The sequence below is a fragment of the Protopterus annectens genome, chromosome 8.part0, assembly GCF_019279795.1.
Source record: "Protopterus annectens isolate FY-2018-M chromosome 8.part0, PAN1.0, whole genome shotgun sequence".
Taxonomy (NCBI): Eukaryota; Metazoa; Chordata; order Ceratodontiformes; family Protopteridae; genus Protopterus; species Protopterus annectens.
The window spans coordinates 203,632,444-203,656,150 of record NC_056741.1 but is presented as its reverse complement, the minus strand read 5'-3'; the positions used below and the strand labels follow the sequence as shown (position 1 = coordinate 203,656,150).

The following is a 23,707-nucleotide window of genomic DNA, read 5'->3' as shown; positions in this document are numbered from 1 at the left end:
CTACCTGGGCTGTGAACACCTTCAATGCATTTATCCGAAGAGTGTGCAATGTTATTACATTACTGTACACCTTACATCCTTTGTGTAATTGATATTCTCACTATGAAAGGTGAAATGTATATGTGCCTAGACATATATATATATATATATATATATATATATATATATATATATATATATATATATATATATATATAGACTAATGGATGTGTATATGTATATATATATATATATATATATATATACTCATACACACCTACATCTACTTGTTGCAATAGATTCTTTGTACTGTTGACTGACTATGATGGTCATTATGTTTCTGAATACATCAAAGATATGTATCTGTGGGATAGTTTACTGGGAAACTGTTTATGTTATGGTATTCTGGGTCCTTGCTTTGATCCTAGAAAAAGTTGTGTATTCTTTTGCTAGGCAGAACAAGTGCTATTGCATACAGTGTGATTAAGTCCCTTGGTTTTAACTAGGGTGTGTCATTGGAGGCTAAAGCATTACATCTATGATTATTGATTGGTACCGATGTTGAATGCAAATCCTGTGTGTACTGTAGTACTAATTGAAGCTCTGGGCCTGTACAGCAAAATATGGTGTATGTCCACATTGCTTGCATCAACTTTTTTGTGAGGTCCCTGTTTTCATCATAAGTTACATTTCTCAAGATTAAGGTTGTGTAAGTACTGACACACAGTACTGTATAGTACACACTGAAAGCTTATCTGGGTTGTCATACCTTTGTGTCCTGTAATTATGTCTGATGTGTGTGTGGGTATGTCTGTAACATGTTCTTTGGCATATGTGTGGTAATACATATAACTGTGTACCTAGCAACATTCATAGTGTACTACAGCAGTATGTGACCTGTATTCCCAATTGTGCACATATTTTGGCCATGGGTTTGGCATTAACAAGTTGTGTGGTATAATATTAATACATTTACTGGACCTTACATTGATTGTGATGGATGATATATTTCTTTACACATCAGCTTGATGTATATCTGGTATGGCTAGGTGGTGCATCGTGTTGCATACAGTGTGCCAGATACTCTTGTATAGTCTTATATAGTGATTTTATTTTGTTGCTGTGCAGAACATGGTTCATTGGATAGAGAGTGAGCAAGGCACTTTCAAGCAGTTGTGGGGTGAGCAGTGATAAGTGGTAGTTACAGTGTTTCACTCTCGGTTAGCTTATAGGTTGCTAAACGTCCATAAGCTGTGCTTACCCTTCTGAAAACCCACTTGCAAATGCTGAAATGTGTCTTATTCCATCTGTAGCCCCTGACCTTTGTTTTGGCTAGTAACAAAATAAAAAGCATTTACTAGGAAAAAACCCACAACCATTCACATCACAGCATACGTGTTTTGCCACCAAGCCATTTCAGATATACATATCATTTATGTATTCACAAACATAACATCCAGTACAATCATACAACACTACAGAAAATGTACTCCAACATGTAGATATATATGTATGAGTAATTATTGTAATCTGTGCTCAGGTACAACATATTGTATTATGTATGTAAGTATATATATATATATATATATATATATATATATATACATGGCAGTTCAGTGATATCTGTACTGTATAATGTTAAATGTGCCATATGACTTGCTCAGACATATTTTTGTATTTATGTCTTCCAGGGATCATGGCCCACCACAGGAACCCAAGCTACAGTAGGGCTGAAGATGATATCATCACTAGCATTATGATTCAGCACTACCGTGTACTGTTTTCACGAACCAGCCAGGACCAGCAGGGGCGTACTGCAATGTGGTAAGATCTTGTCCGCAGGGTCAATGAGGAAGGGCTGCATAACCGCACATAAGAGCAGGTACGCCACCACTGCAGTGATCTTCTCCGACATGTCCGTCAGCATGCTGCTGATGTGCGTATGGAACAGCTTACAACAGGGGGTACTGTTAGCATCCATTCCCCCCCTTACCAGAGTGGAGGAACTGCTCATGAGCCTGGTGGCCCCTGCCCAACAACAGCAGCAGACATACACCATGATGGAGGTTGGAGCCACCCTGCAAGCACAATGGAGCATGCAGGTAACATGGCATATCTGTAGACTACTGTAATCTGTATTGGTAGATCATGCATATGTGAGATGTGGAGTGTGTCGTTCAAAGATGTGGAGCCTGTTGTTGTGCAATACTGATCATTTGGAACATAATCTGTAACCCTGTGAATGTAAACTGTTGTTGTACTGTAAGATTGCAAACACACAGTAGCAATGCCACAGTTGTGGCTACTGACAAACTGTCTCATCTCTATGTAGGTCATATGACACTTATTGGATATGTGTAGTGTTTAAATATGCAGTTGTGTTTTAGCATGCCATGTCATGGATGAGACTGGCAAGTCCACAATATGATCTACACTCACCATAAGTACCGTACATTGGGTAACTGGCCAAATGGTATTCTATCAGTTATCCATGCACCACTGATGATGTTGTGTGAATACTCATCATGCATGTGCTAAAAACGTGTCCTCAATTAACATGTGTCCATAATTATTTGCTAAAGACACAGAGGCTGTAATCAGCATTGGATACCTATCTGACACACAGATACACATCCAGCAATGGTATTTACACCTGTGAGTTACGGTGCACAGTACATCACAGGGTTATGAATACCTGCACAGCAATGTTGTGTCCATGTATGCATTGTGTTTCTGGGGGATGGCCATCACCAAATAACAAAACACATGCTCAAAGCAAAGTATACTGTTAGTGACAAGGATTGGCTACACTTGCATTGCATGCTGTTGAGCAACACATGTCCTGCATGCTGACAGGTGTGATATGACTGTTTTGCTTGTGATACTGTACTCCACCATCACTTGCTATTGTGTATGTTCTGCGATTGCTGGTGTTGTGTGTGTCTGCTTTCGGGAGGAGTGTAGTTTTGTGTGTGTGCGTGTATGCATGTGTGCATGTGGTCTGAACTCATGTTCAGGTCTTAAAGTGTGTTTCCTGTTTTCCTCTCACAGGTGGCAAGGTGAGGCTGGTTCAGTACAGCAGGGAACCTGATGTCACTGACACAGACAATGATCATGAGGATAGGTGTGTTGAGGCACAAGCAGGTTTGTCAGGGTCTGTTGCTGGGCCACCAATTTTCAGTACACAGGTCTCCACCCCATCCATGCGCACAGTCATACTGCCTGTACATCCATCATCACCATTGCCCTTAGTTGGGGGACAGTGTATGGTTGGCACTGGCCAGGACAGTGTGGTATCTATGGCACGTGTATCAAGACACAGCACCCATAACCAGATTTCTGGAATGGTACCACATATGCAGATGCTCAGGGGTTCCCGTGAGAGCACTGCTGGTCATCATGCCCCTGGCAGACATGCCACACATCTTTCTACCAGACGCATGTTCCAGGCTGTCATGGAGACACAGACATGAATGGAGTGGTACACCAGACAGGGGCTAAGGGCACAGAGGGCTCATTACACCTCTGTAAATAACAGTATCCATGACCTAGCAGGTGTCATACGTAACTACACTGAGGTCATTGATAGACGTTGGGGTGAGACATTGGATGTTCTCCACAATGTCATGTCCATGTGTCAGGACAGTGTGGGATGGCTGAGATGTCGACGTGGACCTATGCCAGCAACATCAGCAGCTGGAGGTCACCGTGGATGTCCAGCAAGTCACAGCCACTCCCGTAGTGCCAGTACCAGCCCCAGCAATGTTGGTGGGGCTGTCCATAGACCATCCTAGCTGACCATGTGCATGTAGCAATGGCCAGTCCCAGCAGGGACCTGGATCCAGTGGACATTTGTCAACCTCTGAGGATAGTACCCAATCTGGATTAGTACCTGATACTTTCTGTAGCACCCCTGCCAGGCACAGGTTTCATATCCGTGGCCAGAGACGGTGATCTGTAAAGCTTGCCAGGTACAGTCTGTAGCTGTCTCACAAATCTCTGTATATGGCAGCCTCATGGTGGAACTGTATGCATGCAGACACACACACATAAACCATAAACCTAGGGCAAACACATACCTGCACACATGACATCATCATTGGCCCATAACAGTACTCATGGCCCTCACACACACACTCACACACACATGTCAATTGTATGGCTCAGTGTAGGCCTCTGGCAAACCAACAACACACCTTGTGCATATGATGAAACCTGTGCCACCTCCTGTCATCTGTAACATTGATGAAGGGACAGGCTAACATGGTGCTGATGCACAGGGTGACTTTAATAAAGTATAGCAATGGTTGGTTGTGTAGCATGTTGTCAGCAGTAAAGTGTAATGATATCTGTGAAGGTGTAGCTGTGCAGGCATGATGCATTAAATCTGTAATTAGCAATGTTGTATTGTTTTCACCAGTGTTTATTCCAATAGTGTTTTGTCTGCCCCTGTGCCACTTGGCTGATGTGCGTAGTTGTGTCAGCATGCATTATACAGTGGACAGTAAGTGTGGAGTGTGTGCATTTGTGAACATGGTGGAGGTGCACTGTCTACATGTACATGCATATTGGACACATGGACAGGGTGACATGCCCTGTATTGGCCAGTGTTAACACTCCATAGTTTTTATTGGTGGCCAGTATGCATTGTACTACACACATTTTGGAACTTGAGTACACATATGTGTGTATGACACGGGTTGACACTGTGCTTTGGGTGATGCTGTTGTTGCTATCTGTCATTGATTTGCATTACTAAGGTTAACACTGTCCCAGCTGCATAATCCTTTAGTAATGCACACTGTTCACCTACAGGGTTGCATGGACCGTGCTATCACAAACACAAGAAATACTCATTTATACAGTAAAAGTGCATTAGTCTCATGGACCCCTGCCATAAACTAAATATATAATAGAAGGTGTGAAGTTGTACCAAAAAAGAGTTACATACCAAGAAGGGATAACCTGTTTGGTCAGTATCATTGGGAAAATACAAGCCCTCATTAAACATACAAGACAAGCTTCAAAATACAAATTGGCAAGGATTCCAAAGACAACACTAAAGCTTTCTTTAGTGTTGTTTATAATCTAGAGGGGGAATCTCAGATCGGGTCAGAGTTAATGTAAATGGTCACAAACTACACTTATCTGAATGACATTACCAATATCTTGTCAGATAATTTGAATGCGGATTCCACCATGCTGTCATTACACAAGGGCCACACTTCCAGACCTGAATAATGTAAAACTTGATGATTCACAGACACTCTAGTTAAAACATCTCTTTACCAAAGTCCAAACCACAGTGGCAATGGTACTGGACAGTGTCCCTAGCTGTGTCATACACAAGCTGACATATGAAGCAACCACTCACCTAAACACTCTGTTCAGATGCAGCCTCTATACAAGTTACTTACTTGTGGAATGACGCATGGTAATGGTGTTCACAGTCCACAAGGTATTACTTCCGTACCATCATGCACCAACTTCAAAACTTTATTAAAAGCGCACCTAAAAACATGCTGGCTATGCCCTTGCAACTCCCACTCTAATATCATCCACCCCATCCAACTACTACCTTTCTTTCACCTCCACTAACTACCTTGATGATAGCAAGCTCAGATGCTCATAAGCCTAGTACTTATTATACAGCAGGAACTTCTCATTGTTACATTTGTTAATGCCTGTTATGTACTTCACAGATAAAGATTCTAGTTGTCTACTGATGTACTATGTTCTTCATCTGTAAATATGTTGTAAGTAATTTCTATGTTAAATTGTTAATCACTATGTAATCCAACGTAACTACTGTCTGTTTATTTTACTGTGGAGCTTTTCTCCCCCGGCCTCCGCTGAAAATGGACCCACATCCAGTCGGACACTCCCGGTCAACAAATTTAAATAAATAAATAAATAAATGTCCTCACTCACTACATCCATAAACCTCATCTTAGGCATTCCTCTTTTCCTGTTACCTGGTGGCTTCATCCTTAGCATCTATTTCACAATATACTCTGCATCCCTCCTCAGCACATGCACAAACCAACGTAATCATGCCTATCTGGCTTGGTCTACTAACCTTCAAACCTGGGCTGACCCTCTAATATACTTATTTCTAATTCTGTCCACCCTCGTCACATCCAGTGCAAATGTTAACATAACTTGATTAAGGCTAGAGCTACAACAGATCCTAGAAACTCTCACCCTATAAGCCAGACAAATGTTATCTGGAAGGCTATGGAGCACAGCATTATGGAACTCATTAAAAGAGACATTATGAACCTGCAAACATTGCACCATACCCACTTAGGTTCTCTAAAGGCCAGATCATGGCTCCTACACCTAGTAGACTTCAAGCCAGTTAACAAGGCTATAGGTGAGGGAGGGGAGGTCCACACAGCCAAGCTATAGCTCACCCAGCAATTCATACCTATCCCACATTCTGGTATTATACATAACCTCAACAGACTGACCATAAACGACTGTTAGATGATGGATTTACAACTGACGCACAGATGTAGGACACACAGTAACATTTGCAGCCTCCATGTACAATTCTATGCCAGTAACAAGCGGTATTCACCTGCACTCAGTCCTAGGACCACTCCTGTTTATCATATAGCTTTCCTAGGTACAGGCAAACACAGTAGGGATATGTCTGCCCACGTTTGATGAAAATGCATACTGTGGGCTATACTTTATTCTCCAGATGACACACACATCCTCCAAAAGGGTATCATAGAGACAGATACCTGGTGTCAAAATCATGCTGTAAAGCTATAAGCCAAAGAAAGCATAGTTATCCACTTTTAGAAAACAAAGTGTCCCTAGAGTACCACATTGGTAGTAGCATCCAAAATGTAGAACAGGTACTAATGTATACATAGAGTCATGTGTTTAGTCATCTGCCTTTGATAATCACATTACCAAAGGGTTTTGGAAATCCTTCTGTGGAGCACATAAGCAATAAAGGGTTTGCATGCAGATCAACAGAGGTTGTTGCACACCAATAATGATTAGTCATCTTTGCCAGACTTTGCTTGCTTTGGAACAGGATTCAAATATACCTCATGCATAAACCCTCATTAACACCCTTCAATAGAAACCATGAAGAGTGGATGTGAAAAAGAAGACATAGCCCAGGGATCACTACAGTGGCTAAGCTTGTCACAAGCATATAGAAGTAACCTAAGGACTGGAAAGTGCCAACACATTCTGGCAAGGCTAACATATGCTTTCATGGAGAAAGCATAGTACCCACCTATGAAAAAATTGAGGTCACATGTATGTATATGACTTTGCCCCACAGCTACCTTACACGTGTTATGCACATACAGTTGTCATTGTGATATGTCATACACTAGAAAAAACAAAACACATTCTACATTGAGCAACAGTACCACACACTTGGAACACACACAGTTAGCAAGTGTAGGATTTAAACTCCTACCTAACTACATTATGATATTATAGTAGGATGCATTCACATGACACGCTATACACATTACTGGGATATCACACTTCCATAGGTATTTGTAGGATGGTGACATCATCAGACTTGACAAAGATGAGTATATCACTTTTAAGGGGTGTGAGTAGTCTCCAAAAAGGTTGTTCTCTTCCCAGGGAGAGACAGACACACAGTTAACAACTGCAGAATTCAAATCCCTACCTAACTACATTATGCTATTATAGCACTGCACATTTACATGACGTGCTATACACATTACTAGGATTTCACCTTCCCACATGTATATTTGTAGGATGGTGACATCATCAGACTTGACATAGATGAGTATATCACTTTTAAGGGGTGTGAGTAGTCTCCAAAAAGGTTGCTCCCTCCCCAGGGAGACAGACAGACAGACACACACACACACAGTCAGCAAGTGCAGGATTCAAGCCCCTCTTTAACTACATTTTGATTCTACAGCAGTACACATTTACACAATGTGCTATACACATTACTGGGATTTCACTTTCCCACAGGTATATTTGTAGGATGGTGACATCATCAAACTTGACAAAGATGAGTATATCACTTTTATGGGGTGTGAGTAGTCTCTCAAAAGGTTGCTCCCTCCACAGGGAGGGACAGAAAGACACAGTTGGCAAATGCAGCATTCAAATCCCTACCTTACTACATTATGATATGATAGCAGTACACTTTTACATGACATGCGACACACATTAACAAGATTTTACCTTCCCACAGGTATATTTGTAGGATGGTGACATCATCAGACTTGACAAAGATGAGTATATCACTTTTAAGGGGTGAGAGTAGTCTCCGAAAAGGTTGCTCTCTCCCCAGGGAGAGACAGACAGACACATACACAGTTGGCAAGTGCAGGGTTCTTAATCCAAACTAAGTACTTTTTTACACTTCAGCAAGCAATATGGAGTTACAGGATGCAATACAGACATTACTCACTGACAGTTTGCCCAAAGGGGGTTTTTACATTTGCTAACCTCAGCAGGCTTATCATACTAGGTGTATTCTGAGTGTATTGTATGCATAGGCCATAACCATATCATATATGGGTTGATGCACCACATGCTGGCACACACAGGGTCAAACTGGTGGCTAAGCTCTGTCAACCCAATACTGGAAAATACAGTCAAGAGGAGTAGGGTCATACAAGCACAACACCAACAGTCTCACATAGACCTACAATATAAGCACCAGCAAAACACACACATAAATACACATTACCAGACCTGGAGAATACAAATATTAATCTGAAAAAGAGAAAGTGTCCTCCTAAGCAGACAAGTAAGCAACATGCACCTCCAAGCACACACCAGAAAACACATAATACACCAAAGCAGTGTGCCTCACAACAGGCCCTAAGGCAAAACAACATACCCAACACACTAGTAATAGGTGACTCCATAGTCAGGCACACAGATGTTCCACTCACTAGGATGGACAAGGGGAAGGTTACTGTCAGTTGTCTGTCAGGTGCTATGATCCACCACATAACACAAGCACTTACATCACTCCAGAACAGGTACATATATGATGCAGTCTTTGTACATGTCAGTGTGAATGATCTGAGACATACCTCCCAGGACAACATGAGAAGAGATATATAGTAGCTCTATGATCATGTAGCCCAGGCTGGTATGACCCTGACCTTGAGTAGCATCTTACCTTCACCTACATCACACTGCAATATAACAGAAAGATGATAAACTTCAATAATTGGCTGAGCTTCTGGTGTCATTCAAAGGGGATCCAGTCTCTGTCTGCCTGTGATGACATGATAGACAAGCCTCGTTGCTTCACTAGAGATGGTTTGCACCTGTCACCCCTATGCTTCTGAATACTGGCCAAGGCTCTTGCTGTCCCCATATTACCCTTTTTTAGGCAAGGCTCAAAGGTTCATAGGTTCATAGGTAGGTACTAGGCTATCGGCCCTGGGGCCTATACAAGCCCAGCCAAAAAAGTACCCTGGCTTTTGCCACCCAAGAAAATTATTTTCCTGTGCCACTGTCGAGCAGAGCCACAGAGGTGATCCCCAGGGTGAATTTCCTATTTCCCATCCAATCATCAAGATCTTTCTTGAAGAGTGTTAATGAGGAGCTTTGTTTGATATAGATAGGTAGTTTATTCCAGAGTATGGGAAGTCTCTGGGACAGGAATCTATCCCTCAGGCATGTTCTGTTTATTGTGTTGACAAGGTTTAGGTCCCTAGATCATGTAGCTCGGAGGGGTTGGGATTTCTTTAAGTGGAGCATGTCCAGCAGCTCTGGGTTTGACATAGCTTTGTATGTTAGGCAGAGATCACCTCTGAGTAGGCGATATGCGACGGAATAAAGCTGGATTTTTTTGAGACGGTCTGTGTAGGGCATCTGTTTGAGGCCAGTAATCCTCTTTGTGAGGTATTTCTGTCGTCTTTCCAGTTGTTGTAGATGTCTTGTGAGGTACATACCAAAAGGGGTGTTGTACTCTATAATGGGTCTAATGAGTGATGAGTAGAGGGGAACAATGACCTCTTTTTTTCTGGATGAGAAACCTTTTGTGATGAGGTGTGCCACGTAGCAGGATTTCCTGGCTACTGTGGTGATGTGATTATCAAAGGAGAGACTACTGTCCACTTGTGTCCCGAGGTCTCTTATTACACTTTCGGTGTTAAGTATACTACCGCCTATGTTGTAGTTCATGGGTACAGAGTTTTTACCAAAGGGGATGACAATGCACTTTTTGGAATTGAGCTTGAGGCCATGGCTTTGACACCAGGCATCTGTCTCAGTGAGGCCCTTTTGTATGATGTCCACATTATTAGGAGTTTTGATTATGGCTCCTAGTTTGCAGTCATCTGCGAACTTTGTTAGCCAAAGACCTTCTGTGTTAGCCTGTACTTCAGAGAAGTAGATACCAAACAGGAGAGGACCCAGGACTGAACCCTATGGTTCTCCACTTGTCACTGGTCTGAAGTCGGATTTGGAGTCTGCTACTTTCACAGTGTGGGTTCTGTCAGTGAGCCAGTTGGCAACCCATCTTGTGACATAGGGATTTATACCTAGTTTAGTGAGTTTATCTATAATTCCAGAGTGGGGGATGGTGTTGAAAGCCTTGGCAAGATCTAGATAGGCTGTGTGAATGACCTTACCCTTGTCTACGGTTTTGGTGAGTGCTTCAAAGAAGTCTATCAGGTTTAGGAGACATGATCTGCCTTTTACAAACCCGAACTGGGTGGGGTCCAGAGTTTGGAGATTACCAATGTCTTTGTTTATAAGTTCCATGATGATACATTCCATGGCCTTGCAGACCAGGCTCATCAGGCTAATGGGGCAATAGTTCCCAGGGTCCGTGGTGGCTCCCCCCTTGTGGAGTGGGATAACCGTCGCTGTGTGCCATTCAGCAGGCACAAAGCCTGAGGTGAGGCTATGATTGAACATGATACATAGGCGGGGTGCCAGTTCATTCTGTAGTTCGTGTAGAATGCAGCCGGGGATGTTGTCTAGTCCCATGGATGCTGAGTTCTTACCTTTGGAGAGTGTGGTTTTTACCTGTGCAGCCATGATTACAGAAACTTTGCATTCTTCTGGTATAGAGATGGGCTCTTTAATGGGCGAGAGGTGGGTAAAGTTAGCACTGAACCTATCTGCCAGGATGTTGGCAATATCAGTTGGGTCTGTATATTTAGTACCATTGTGCTGTAACTCAGAGCAGATCTGAGTGTTGCCATTGAGATTCTTAACATAGCTATAGAATGCTTTGTGGTTGTCTTTAGAATCAGTGCGATTTTGTTTTCATAACTAGCTTTGGAGGATTTTATCAGGTATCGCAGCTTCTTACTGAGGCTGACCAGGGAGCTCCTCCACTCATGGCATTTTACTCTCTTTTGCAACAGTTTCTTCCTTCTGTTGTACAGTTTACTTATGGCAGGGGACCACCAGATTGGCTTCCTTTTTTGGAGGATAGCGTTTTGATTCTGTTTGGGATAGCACGATCCATGCACTCATGTAAGTGCTTATAACGTGCAATTGTGTAGGATTCAGTAGTCGTAAATGAATTGTCCATCTGCATGGGTGTCATGAAGTTCACCACTTCTGTCTTAAGAAGCATGAAGTTGGCTTTGGAGAACTTTTTTACCATGGTTTCCTTAATGGGGGGTGGGGGCAGAATGTGGATATCTAGGGTAATTAGCTTATGGTCGGATCGGACCAATGAGGCGTTGACTTCAGTTGTGGAACACCAGTCACTCAGGACAAACCAAACCCCGTAACCAACACAAATAACCACAAAGTGAGCTAAATGCTATTCATTGCCAGAAGTCTCAGCCTCCAAATACACACATTCGAAGCACTTCTCAGTATGGAGAATATTGATGTCTGTGCAGTAACAGAAAACTAGTTCAAGGCTTCAGAGTGCACACCAGCACTACCTGGATACTACTCATTCCATACCTTCCAGCATCAGAACCTGGATCGCAGTACATAGGGTGGGGATGCATCCATATTCATCAAGGATACCTACCCCTCTCTCTACATCCTCTCTACAGGATAGGTACCAATAGAATGTTGCACAGCAATGTTCTTCCCACTCCACAGGGGTGAGGCCGCAACAGACCCTTGGCATTCCTGCTCTATGAGCCTGACATGTCTGATCTGCAAGGCAATGGAGCCAATCATAATGGGACTCAACAATAAAGACATTGGGAACCTTCACACAGTTGAGAACACCCAGTTTGGCTTCGTCAAAGGCAGATCATGCCTCCTGAACTGGGTGAATTTCTTTGAGACAGTTACCCAGGCTACAGATGATTGAAAGGAGCTCCACACAGTCTACCTATACCCCGCTAAGGCCTTTGATACCATTCTCCAGTCAAGTATCATAGATGAACTCACCAACCTGGGCATAAATCCATACATCACAAGATGGATTGCAAACTGGCTCACAGACAGATCCCACAAATTAAGAGTTGATGGCTACATGTCAGACTCTAAACTGGTAACAACTGGTGTCCCCCAGGGTTCAGTCCTGGGGCCCCTCCTGTTTGGTATATACTTCTTAGAAGTACATGCCAACACAGGAGGGTTGTGGTTGACTAAGTTTGCTGGGAACTGTAAAGTGTTTGCCATAATAGATTCCCTGGATGACACAAATATTTTCCAGAAGGGACTCTATGAGACAGATGTGTGGTGTCAGAATCATGGCCTCAAGCTCAATGTGAAAGAATGCATAGTAATCCCCTTTGGGGAAAACAAAGTACCGACAAACTGCCACATAGGTGTTACCCCCTAAAAACAGATGAGGTAATAAGGGATCTGGGGACACAAGTACATAGTCATCTTTCCTTTGACAACCATATTGCCAAACTGGTTAGGAAATCCTATGTGGCCCAGCTAATCAACAAAGGGTTTACATCAAGATCAAAAGAGGTAGTGGTGGCCCTCTACTCTTAAGTCATCAGACCCATCATTGAGTACAATGCACCATTTTGGATGTACTCAACTAGGCATATCCAGCAGCTGGAGAGACCACAGAGATACCTCACCAAGAGGATTACAGGCCTCAGACAGTTGTGTTATACAACACAACTGGAAAAACTAAATCTGTTCTCTGTTGCATACCACCTACTCAGAGGCAAACTCTGCCTAACATACAGAGCCATGTCCAACACATAACTGTTGAACATGCTCCATCTAAGGAAAACAAAACTGAGTCGCACTACACACTCCAGGGATATGAACCTCATCACAACAATGAATACAACAAGCTGGTGGGATAGAGTACCATCCCAGAGACTTGCCTTACTGTGGAACAGAGTCCCAATGTACATTAGACAGAGCCCCTTGCTGACACTCTTCAATAGGAACCTTGATGAGTGGATGGGAAACAGACAATTCACTGAAGGGATCACATCAGCAGCCCCACTAGAAAGGGGCCTAGGGTACTAACTATTAGAACTAGGGCTTACGAGACTAACCAATGGGGTTGTGAAAGCTGCATAACTTGCCTAGGCTAATATATGCCTTTCTGAAGATAGTCTACTACATACCTGTGAACCTATGTGACAGGTACATGTCTACATATAGTAGATGTGTACTTCATTGTACAGTCATGTTGTACAGCAGGCACATGCACCACATACACTGTAATGCCTACAGATACTGGTGGCTATTATGTACAGTGGGTGAGATGTGCACCTTATGTCTTTTGTGCCATTGGTATGTGTGCTGGGTGGGACAGTCTGGATGGCTCCCTGTCATGGTCACCCTCTTACACACATCTCTGCCCATCCATCATTGGCTTATTATACTGTGTTCCCCTACATATATAGGTACATAGGTACATAGGCTATCTGCCTGAAGGCATATATTAGTATGGCAAGAGTGTGCAGCTATCACCACACCTGGGGTTAGTTCTCTATGCCTCTGTGTAGTAGAGCTGATGAAATAATCCATGGTGTGACAGTTCAGTTTCACATACACTCATCAAGGCTCCTCTGGAAGAGTGTCAGTGAAGGCTTAATGCAGGTTGGGAGCCTGTTCCCAAGCAAGGGAAGTCTGTGAGTTAGTAATGTATCCCTCCAACATGTTTTATTTATTGTTGTGATGATTATATCCCTAGAGCATGTGGCACAGTGTGCTTGGGTTTACTTCAGATAGAGCATGTACATCAGTTCTGCATTGGACATGGACCTGTCTGTTGGGCAGAGATCACCTGAGTAGATGGTATTCAACAGAGTACAGACTGAGTTACTTCAGTCTTGTTGCATGGGGCAACTGTTTGAGGCCAGTAATCCTCTTGTTGAGGTACTTCAGTGGTCTTTCCACCTGCTGAAGGTGCCTAGTCAGATTTATCGCAAGTGTGTCATGGTACTCTCTGATGGGTCTGATGACTGATGAGTAGAGGGAACCTCCTTTGACCTACATGCAAAGACTTTGGCAATTTGTGAGAACACATAGCATGATTGTCTAACCACTTTATGAATGTGTTTATGAAAGTAGAGATGACTATCCACATGTGTCCATAGATCCCTTATTATTACCTCCATATTTAGGTTGTTGGCACCTATGTGGTATTTGTATGACTGTAGCTCGAGGCCATAATTTTGACATCACATCTGTCTGACTGAGACCCTTTTTAAGGCTGTCTCTGTTGTCCCAAACATCAATTATGGCAACCTTTTGGCAGTCATCCACAAACTTTGCTAACCATAGCCCTTGTGTGTTTGACTGTACTTCTGAAAAGTATACACCAGACAGGAGGGGTCCCAGGACTGAGCCATGGGGGACAGCAGTTGTTACCAGCCTACAGTCCAACAGGGAGACCACAATTCTTACCTTGTGGGATCTAGCTGTGCCCCAGTTGGCAATCCATCAGATGACATACGTGTTTATGCACAAGTTGTTGATTTTTTGGATACGACATGTGTATGGGATGTTGGAAAAGGGCTTTTCAAGGTCTATGTAGGCCGTGTGGAGCTTATTTCATTGATGTATGTCCAGGGTAACTGCCTTGAAAACTGTCTAGTAGGTTTAGGGACCATGATCTGCCCCTTACCAGACCAAAATGGGTAGGGTTGGGTGTTTGTAGGCTCCCAATAGCTCTGTTTATGAGTTCCATAATGATGGACTCCATGGCCTTGCAGATCAGGCTTATTAGGCTTATAAGACAATAGTTCCCATTGTCTGTTGTGCACCAACACTTGTAGAGTGTACCAAACATTGCTGTAACCCATTCAATAGTTTCATATCCTGTACAGATGGTGAGTCTCAACAGACTGTTCAGGTGCAGGGTCTGTTTATTTTGGAGTTCACATATGACATACCCAGGGACACCATGTCATTCTATAGATGCCGTGTTTTTAGGTTTGGATAGAGCTGTTTAACCATTGTATATGTGATTTCTGGGTTTTCATAATCTCCAGGTATGGTAATGGGCACTATTGTCAGTGAGAGTGGGGTAAATATGTATGAACCTGTCTGACAAGATGTTGGCAATGTCAGTCATGTACATGTCTTCATTTACCCTTTGCACTAACTCAGAACATATATGAGTTTACATTGATATTTATAACATAGCTAAAGAAAGCTTCATGGTTCTCTATGGAATCTTTGGCAATATTTTTGGCAGAGCTTGACTTGGATAATGTTAGGAGTGCTCGATTTATTGATCTTCTTTGGATTTTAACTTTCTTTGAACAACTTAAGTTCTTGTATTACATAGTTTGATTATGACAGGGGTCCAATATATTATATGGGTCTGTTTTCATATCACTGTGTGCGCAAGGCAGGATTAGTGAATAGTGGCATGTGTCTGGAGTAAGAACTACAACTGCCAGATATGTGTGGCCCACTGCTGTACAAGTGTGTGAGCATGCCCAGTATGACCTTTCAGTATTTTGTTGACTGACATTTGCTTTGTTTGTTTAAGTGTGTGAGCATGCCCACTATGGGCATATATACTATATGTGTGTGAAAAATCAAGTTGTTTTTTACTTCAGTGCTCACCTTTGTGTTGTACATCAACAGGAATCACGCTGTGCCTGCAGGGTTTCCATGAGTCAATTTGCATAGACTTATCAACATTTCTACATACAGGGGAGACAGCTATTATTTGTACAATTCTACCCAGAGGGGCACACCTAATTGTTACTGTGGGTGTACATAGGATGAGGGGTACACCTGACACTTATACATATTTGCTAGGCCTGTACTGCTATGTCAGGTACTCCATTCCAGTCTGTACTGTTGCCTATCGTACTGGCTTGAGGCATACCACTGTACTACAGACCTTAGCTTTCAATTACATGCATATTAGTTTGTGACTTTATAGCCTACCCATCCCATATCACACTGCCTGGCCTGCTGTCTGCATAGACCTGGAGGGAGGTTACCCATTTGCCTCGTCAGAGGGCATGATACAACATTTGTTTGTGTTTGTGTTTGTCTACAACTGTCCTGCTGGCTGCGACCGTTAGGTATGTGACCCCCCCAACTGGTATGTGTGAGTGACTTAAATTGTTTCTGTGCCACTAAAATGCTATCATGGCTTAGTGGTTCAGTACTGTGACTATAGTGCACATTATCCTGAGTTCGAGCCCTGTCACTGCTTTTTCTTTTCCTGCTGGGAAGACCTGACTGGATAAGGAACAGTAAAGCAGGTGTGAGCGTGTTTACCCAACTTTGCCCGACTTTGCCTGACTTTGCCTAACGTTGCCCAACTTTGCTCAACGTTGCTCAACATTGCCCGATGTTGCCCGATGTTGTGCTGGTTAGTGCAGTGTGCAGCTGCACGCAATTGTATTTAAATATGTTCAATACTGGTAAAATGCGTTTAGCAGTGCTTTATATTGCTTAAAATAGGAAACTCATGCCTCAGGTGGTGCTGCAGGGCTGCCTATGTCGGATGCATATAGTACACTCCCTATACATGTTTGAAAACAGGTACTGTCAAGTTAGGCATCCCTTTTACTGTATGTGCGAGTCAGAGAGTGGTGTCATTTCCAGGGTTCCTACTGAGTCAGTGTATGTGCTATGCGTTGCCTCTTTGCCAAGGCCAGGGCATACTGGGAATGCCTCCTTCTGCCTACTGGGGCAGGCTCAGGTTGTTACTCCTACAAGTCATGCTGTGCCTGTGCAGGCCTTGGCAAAGGTGGGGTGCTGTTTGGCCCTGCCCCATGCTGTTCCTGCAGCAGCTGTTTCCGCAGGATCATATTGTGTAGCATAGCACATACCATGACAATTTGGGTACATGTAGTTGATGAGTACTGCAAGGCTCCACCAGATGTGTCCAGGCACTGGAACCGTGACTTGAGCATCCCAAACACACGCTCAATTATGATACTTGTTTGTGCGTGTGCCTCATTATGGAGTTCTTGTTCAGGTGTGTGTGCATTTCTGATGGATGTCATCAGCCATGGCTCCAGTGCGTATCCAGCATCCCCTACTAGGTGACCGTAGGGAATGTCCCCATTGGCATATAACTGGTACAGCTGGGTCAGATGCCAAATGTGGGAATCGTGATAGCTTACAGGGCATCCAACACACACATTCATTATTATGCCCTGGGCATCGCACACAAACTGACAGTTGATAAAGGGGAAGCCCTTGTAGTTGATGTAGACCTTACCTTGCTCACCAGGTGGTGGTTTGATGCGTATGTGTGCACAGTCTATTGCACCCACTCTCTCAGGGTATTGTGCTATTTGGTGGAAAAGACACAAATTGCTGGCCAATGCCTCACGGGTGTTGGGCAAATATATGTGGTCACCGTCATGTGCTGACATGGAATCCAGGAACTGGTGGAGTACCCTGGATGCTGATGCCTGTGAAATCCCCATCATATCACCAGTTGGTCTTTGGAAGGTACCTGTAGCTAGTATTCTTAGGCCAACACATACCTTGGTATCCACTGGGATGGGTTCCCCTCTGTTGGTTCTGTGTGTGAGGCATGGCCATCACAGCTCAACAATTTGCTGTAGGAGGTCTCTGTCCACCCTATAGCGCTCCACTATCTCCAGCTCATGTAGCCCCTGGTAGGTTACCCTGGGTCTGTACACTCTTCTCCGTCTCCTCACTGTGGGTTGCTCAGCAGTATTCACAACATGACCACCCTCAGCACCTTGCACATGTTGGTTTATGATAGGAAGAGCTGCCCCTAACATTTTGTCTGACTTAAGCTTTTAAGCTTTCCCTCTTTGTATACTGCAGTGTTGCAGATTTTTTGGGAAAAAACAGGGGAGAATGGTGTTTGCAGGGCTGGGCTAGTCTGCTGCCTGTGTAATTGGCTGATTCTGATATATTTCACCTGGCAGCTCTGCTAGTTCTCCTTGGTTAACTTCCAACTACTTCTTTTCCTTCCTTTTACCTTTCTGTTTCCGCTCGGGGGGCAGCACCACGCAAACATGCGCACACACGCATGCACGAGCACACACGAGTGCACATGCTGTGTGCATGTTTGCAAGAAGTTTCCTATCTTTTAACAGTGTGCATCTTGGGTTTGAGGTTTTCAAATAGGACAACTGTAGGCATGCCTCTTTGCATTCCTGAGCAACTCAGGGCAAACACGAGCCACTGTGCTCCAATTAGCTTGCAGCCTGACACACCCCCTCATGATGTCACCTATATTCTAGTCTTCTACTCACCTACTCCTAATCTTACACTCTTGGGACATGCCTCACATGCTGGGGAAAATTGGGATTCACTAACCTTATCCTCATTTGCATAGGATTGCCTAGTAATACATGGTTACATCTCTCACACTGAGCTTCCCCCCCTTAGCAACCACTAGTCAGTAGCCATGTTGTCTTCAGCCTGCCATTCATCTGCATGGCAGAATAAGCTTTTTAGTGAAAATGCCTACTTTTGGCTTTTTAAAATTATTTTCTTGTTTTTATAAGCGCCGCACATTTGCGCAATGCTGCGCTATGGTTAAACATCGGAGATCGGGTAAAAAAAAGTTAAATTGTTATATTTTTAAACATTTTAAAATACCAATGGCCTTATATTTGGCCATTAGCATGCTTCTGCAACTGTATGCATCCTTTATTTGGAACTGTCATAGCTCCATTTAGCTATTTGCAGAAATGTACTCCGTTACCAACGGAGTACATTTCTGAGGGTAACACTAATCTTCCATGGACAGGTTAGTGTTTCCTGGATCACAAATTTACTTCATTTGCATTATTTTCACCAGCAAATGAGGTAATTTGCATACCATAATGCTGTCCGTGCAAGAGTAGCTTTAGCAGCTCTCGTGCACGCCCTGCCGGCTGTTCCTGGATCGCACGGCAGACATATTGCCGGCATGAGCTCCTACACTCTTCTTGCACTCAGTGCAAGCTTTCGTGAATCCAGGGGATAGTTTTGGCTTGGAGGTAATTTCTTCTTATTTACCTGATGGACCTAAAATACAACATTATGATTATTACAATATTTTTTGCAACATAATTGTTTTTATTATTGTGGTAAATTTTACCTCCAAATAAATAGTACAGCTATGGGGGCTAGTTTTTGACCCTTTCCATTTGATATATATATATATATATATATATATATATATATATATATATATATATATATATATATATAGCCAAACTATTTTTATACTTCAAGGTTTAAAATAATTATTTGATGAAATTTTGATATGATTTAATGCAAATTATTTAAAAGGTCTCAAGTTATACTGTTACTTCTTTGTTTAGAAAAGAAACAATTATTAATTCCATTTTCTGTGCTTTTCATCATTATCCTGTGCATATGTTTAAGGGATTGCCTGACCAAGAATTTACTTAAATAACCCATTTATCTAAGTCATTTGAGTGCTGTCATCAAAAAATTAATAAAATAACTAATAGTTTTACCCAGTTTGGATATTTATTTCAAGATAAGATACTTTAAATGCTTTGACATTTATTTTGGTTAATAAGCATGAAACAACCAATAGGATATTTGTTAGGGTTAAGAATATATCAGATGATATTGATTTTCCCCAAGATTCAATAAACTCCATGTAGGCTTCGCACAGATCCCACAAGGAGATTAAATATTTGTGAGGCAGTGTGCAGCGAGTGGTAGCATGCAATGCATATTAGTTATGTGCAGTGCAAATAAGCTATGTTTCATTGCTGGCAACAGTGTTTCTTTCCAGGAAACTGTGTAAGAAAACATGGATATCAATTCTATGTAAAACAGAGCACCTATAGTTCTTGAATTTGCACAGTATGTGACAATGATCACCAGGGCTACAGAAATAGCTGTCAGTCTGTTAGTGCAAGACATCTGCACAAAGGCCATCATAAGGAGGGGGCAAATAACCAGAAATATGGGCATATTTGACATAGATGTCACATAGAAATGTGTTAGAATGCACTGCTCTCAACCTTTTAGAGCAAGAAATCTGGGCAAAGTCATAAATAATGGGGGGGGGGGGCAAAGGCCCAAGAAATAGAGACAGATTTTTAATATTGCTTTTCCAAACATAGAAATTTGATAGAATAATCGGATGTACAGTAGCCTGCACTTTCTGAAGAGCATGAAGTTTGAAACTCAAATGTCTGTCATCAGTTTCTGACTTCAATCTGCAATGACATGCCAATGATTTGCCAGAAAACCAAAATGTTATGAGGAAAAGATGAAAAATATGAGACAAAAACTGGACAATCTGAACAAATCAGGACAGTGGAGAGGTATGAACTGAAATGTATGTGATAGTGACGCATATCAGTCCTGAAATCATCCCAGTGATATGACAGAAAGCCACAAATTTGCTAAGGAACACATGTGGGCATCCTGGGAACATCTGTACAGTAGAGAGGTATGAATGTGAAGTATATGGTCCAAACACAGTATAGGATAGTGAACCTACAGTGCAGAGTATTCTGATATTCTATTCCTGACATTGTGTACTAAAGCTGTGTAAATTATCTGTAATAGGACATGTACTGCCATGTAAACTGAACACTCAGAAGAAGTGTATGCTTTGAATAGGGGCACCCACTTGAATTGTACTAATGAACACAGAGAGAGAGGACATGCAGAGAAGGGTATATCAATGGAAGGTGGTTTTAGTAGCAACAACAGTCACATATCTATATGGAAAAGTAGGGACTGTACAGTGAAAATTTGTTTTATGTGACTGTCACACAAGGTGATATAACAATGGGGAGGATGTCTGTGTGAGATAAGCATCCTTACATGAATAATGCAGAGGACATCTATCAGGGATCTGAGATGCAATCGGGGTAGGGTGCATACTGTGAAGCTATGCAAACTGATATGCCTGAATATGACTGTACTCTCTGCAGATGTCTCCAGCAAGGTGGGCATAGGTAAAGGCTCATGGAAAACATTACAAGAACCAGCTACAATCATGGGCAATATCAGAATAATAACACCAATAATCCTATGCCTCTGACATAACATATGTGATATACAGTGATAAGAGATGAGTCTGCACACACACACACACACACACACACACACACACACACACACACACACACACACACACACACACACACACACACACACTTGAGCAACTGCTATGACACATCCACACTCTAAGAGGGTAACCTCACACACTGTCCTGGCACTGTAACATCTGTTGGAGCTGTTAGGAAAGACACTACTATATCTTTATGCAACAGTATGGGCAATACGGGTTAGTTGCCTTGTGTGCATGGTATATATATATATATATATATATATATATATATATATATATATATATATATATATATATATATATGTGTGTGTGTGTGTGTGTGTGTATACACACACACACCACTATATATATATGTGTGTGTGTGTGTGTGTGTATAATAAATAAATATATATATATATATATATATATATATATATATATATATATATATATATATATATATATGTAGATAGATATATGTATATATATATATATATATGTATACATATATATATATATCCATATATATATATATATATATACATATATATATATATATATACACACACACACACCCACACACACACACACACACACACACACACACACACACACATATGCACACACATATATGGCATAATCCACACAGTCATGAATGATATGCATGCTGATAATGTTGTCAAATACCTATGTATGTAGTGTGTGCATCAGCAGAACAGGTATCACACATGCATCTGGTGTAACAACTTGGTTGGGAGGGTAGCCTAACAGTTAAGGTGTTTGCCTTGCAAACACAAGGTGCAGGGTTTGAGTCTCACAAGGGATAATTGGCTGGGCTTAAAATGGCTTGCAAGGGCAGTTAGCTTAGTACTAACCTATGAACCTATGACTGGTGTTCTCCACCATCACACAGTCACATATATTCCACAAAAAGCATACCTAGCTCTGGCCAATAAGCTGTCTGACAGTTCACTGTGAAAAGGGTGGTACACTTCAGTTACACATTACTTGAAGATGTGTCAAGAGCGACATGAAGAAAAATGTATTGTACACAGTTATTGGTGTGATGAAGGCTGGGAAGCATGAAGGTATTATGGCCTCTGATGTGGACTTCCTTCACATATGCAGTACATATGTTACATTCAAGGGAGTAGTCAGCACTGTGACATGGTTCACATACCTATTGGTCTGATTAAGGGTATGATGTCCACATTATACTTGTGTGGGGTTTTTATTTTCTGAATTACCAAACCCCCCATGTGTCTTGTCAATGCAGGTGTTGTCCTGCCTCTGGCCGCAGTGTTTATGTGTTACTACTGTCTGTATTATACTAATGTCACAAATGCGTTCAATTATTGCCCCCAGTCTGTAGTCCCTCAGGCAGCGTTGTGGACACAGCACATGCATGTCATCTGTGATGTCCATCACTTAACTAATGGACAGAAAAGGGCCTAGTAGACAGCCCTGACATATGGACTTGATCATTGTACCTGAGATATAGGTCAAATCATGCATTTCAACTTATTGAGATGCCATGTATGTGATATACTGGTTACCCATTAGTTGATATAGCTGTTTATGGCCACATCTGACATTGTTTATGAATAACTCAGTGTGGATTTGTAACAAATGGCTTGATCTGGTCAAGTTCCAAAGGTGATACAGTTGTCATCATGCATGCCCTCGATTACCTGTTTGAGGACATCTATCATAGGTTCATAGGTTCATAGGTGTGCACTAGGCTAATGGCTCTGGGGTCTTTACAAGCCTAGCCATAGGATTACCCTGGCATCGTGCCACCTGACCATATTTCCCAGTGCCTCTGTCGAGTAGAGCCAGTGGAGTTATCCCTGGGGTGAATTTTCTATTTCCCATCCAATCATCACGATTTCTCTTGAAGAGGGTCAGCAAGGTGCACTACTTGATATGTACAGGAAGTCTATTCCATAGCATGGGCAGTCTCTGGGTTTATGAACCTGTCCCTCCATATTTTTTTATTGATTGTGGTAATGAGGTTGAGGTCTCTGGAGTGTGTGGTATGGAGGGATTGGGATTTCTTTAGATGTAGCATTTCTAACAGAGCTGGGTCAGACATGGCTTTGTAAGTCAAGTAGAGATCACCTCTAGGTAGGCGATATGAGACAGAGAATAGTTGGAAATTTTGAGTCTGTTCATATAGGGCAAGTGTTTAAGGCCTAGAATCCTCTTTGTGAGGTACTTTTGCAGCCTCTCCAGTTGCTGCAGTTGTCTAGTGATGTACATGCCAAATAGGGCATTGTACTCGATGATTGGTCTAATGATGGAAGAGTAGAGGGAGACAATGACCTCTTTCTTCATGGA

At 42.3% G+C, this 23,707-nt stretch overlaps 1 protein-coding gene across 1 annotated transcript in view; it reads left to right on the top strand.

The window, feature by feature from the left end:
* The window catches only part of LOC122808700 (CD209 antigen-like protein E), a 1,430,102-nt gene that overhangs the window by 716,530 nt on the left and 689,865 nt on the right, over positions 1–23,707 (top strand). The window lies entirely within an intron of this gene.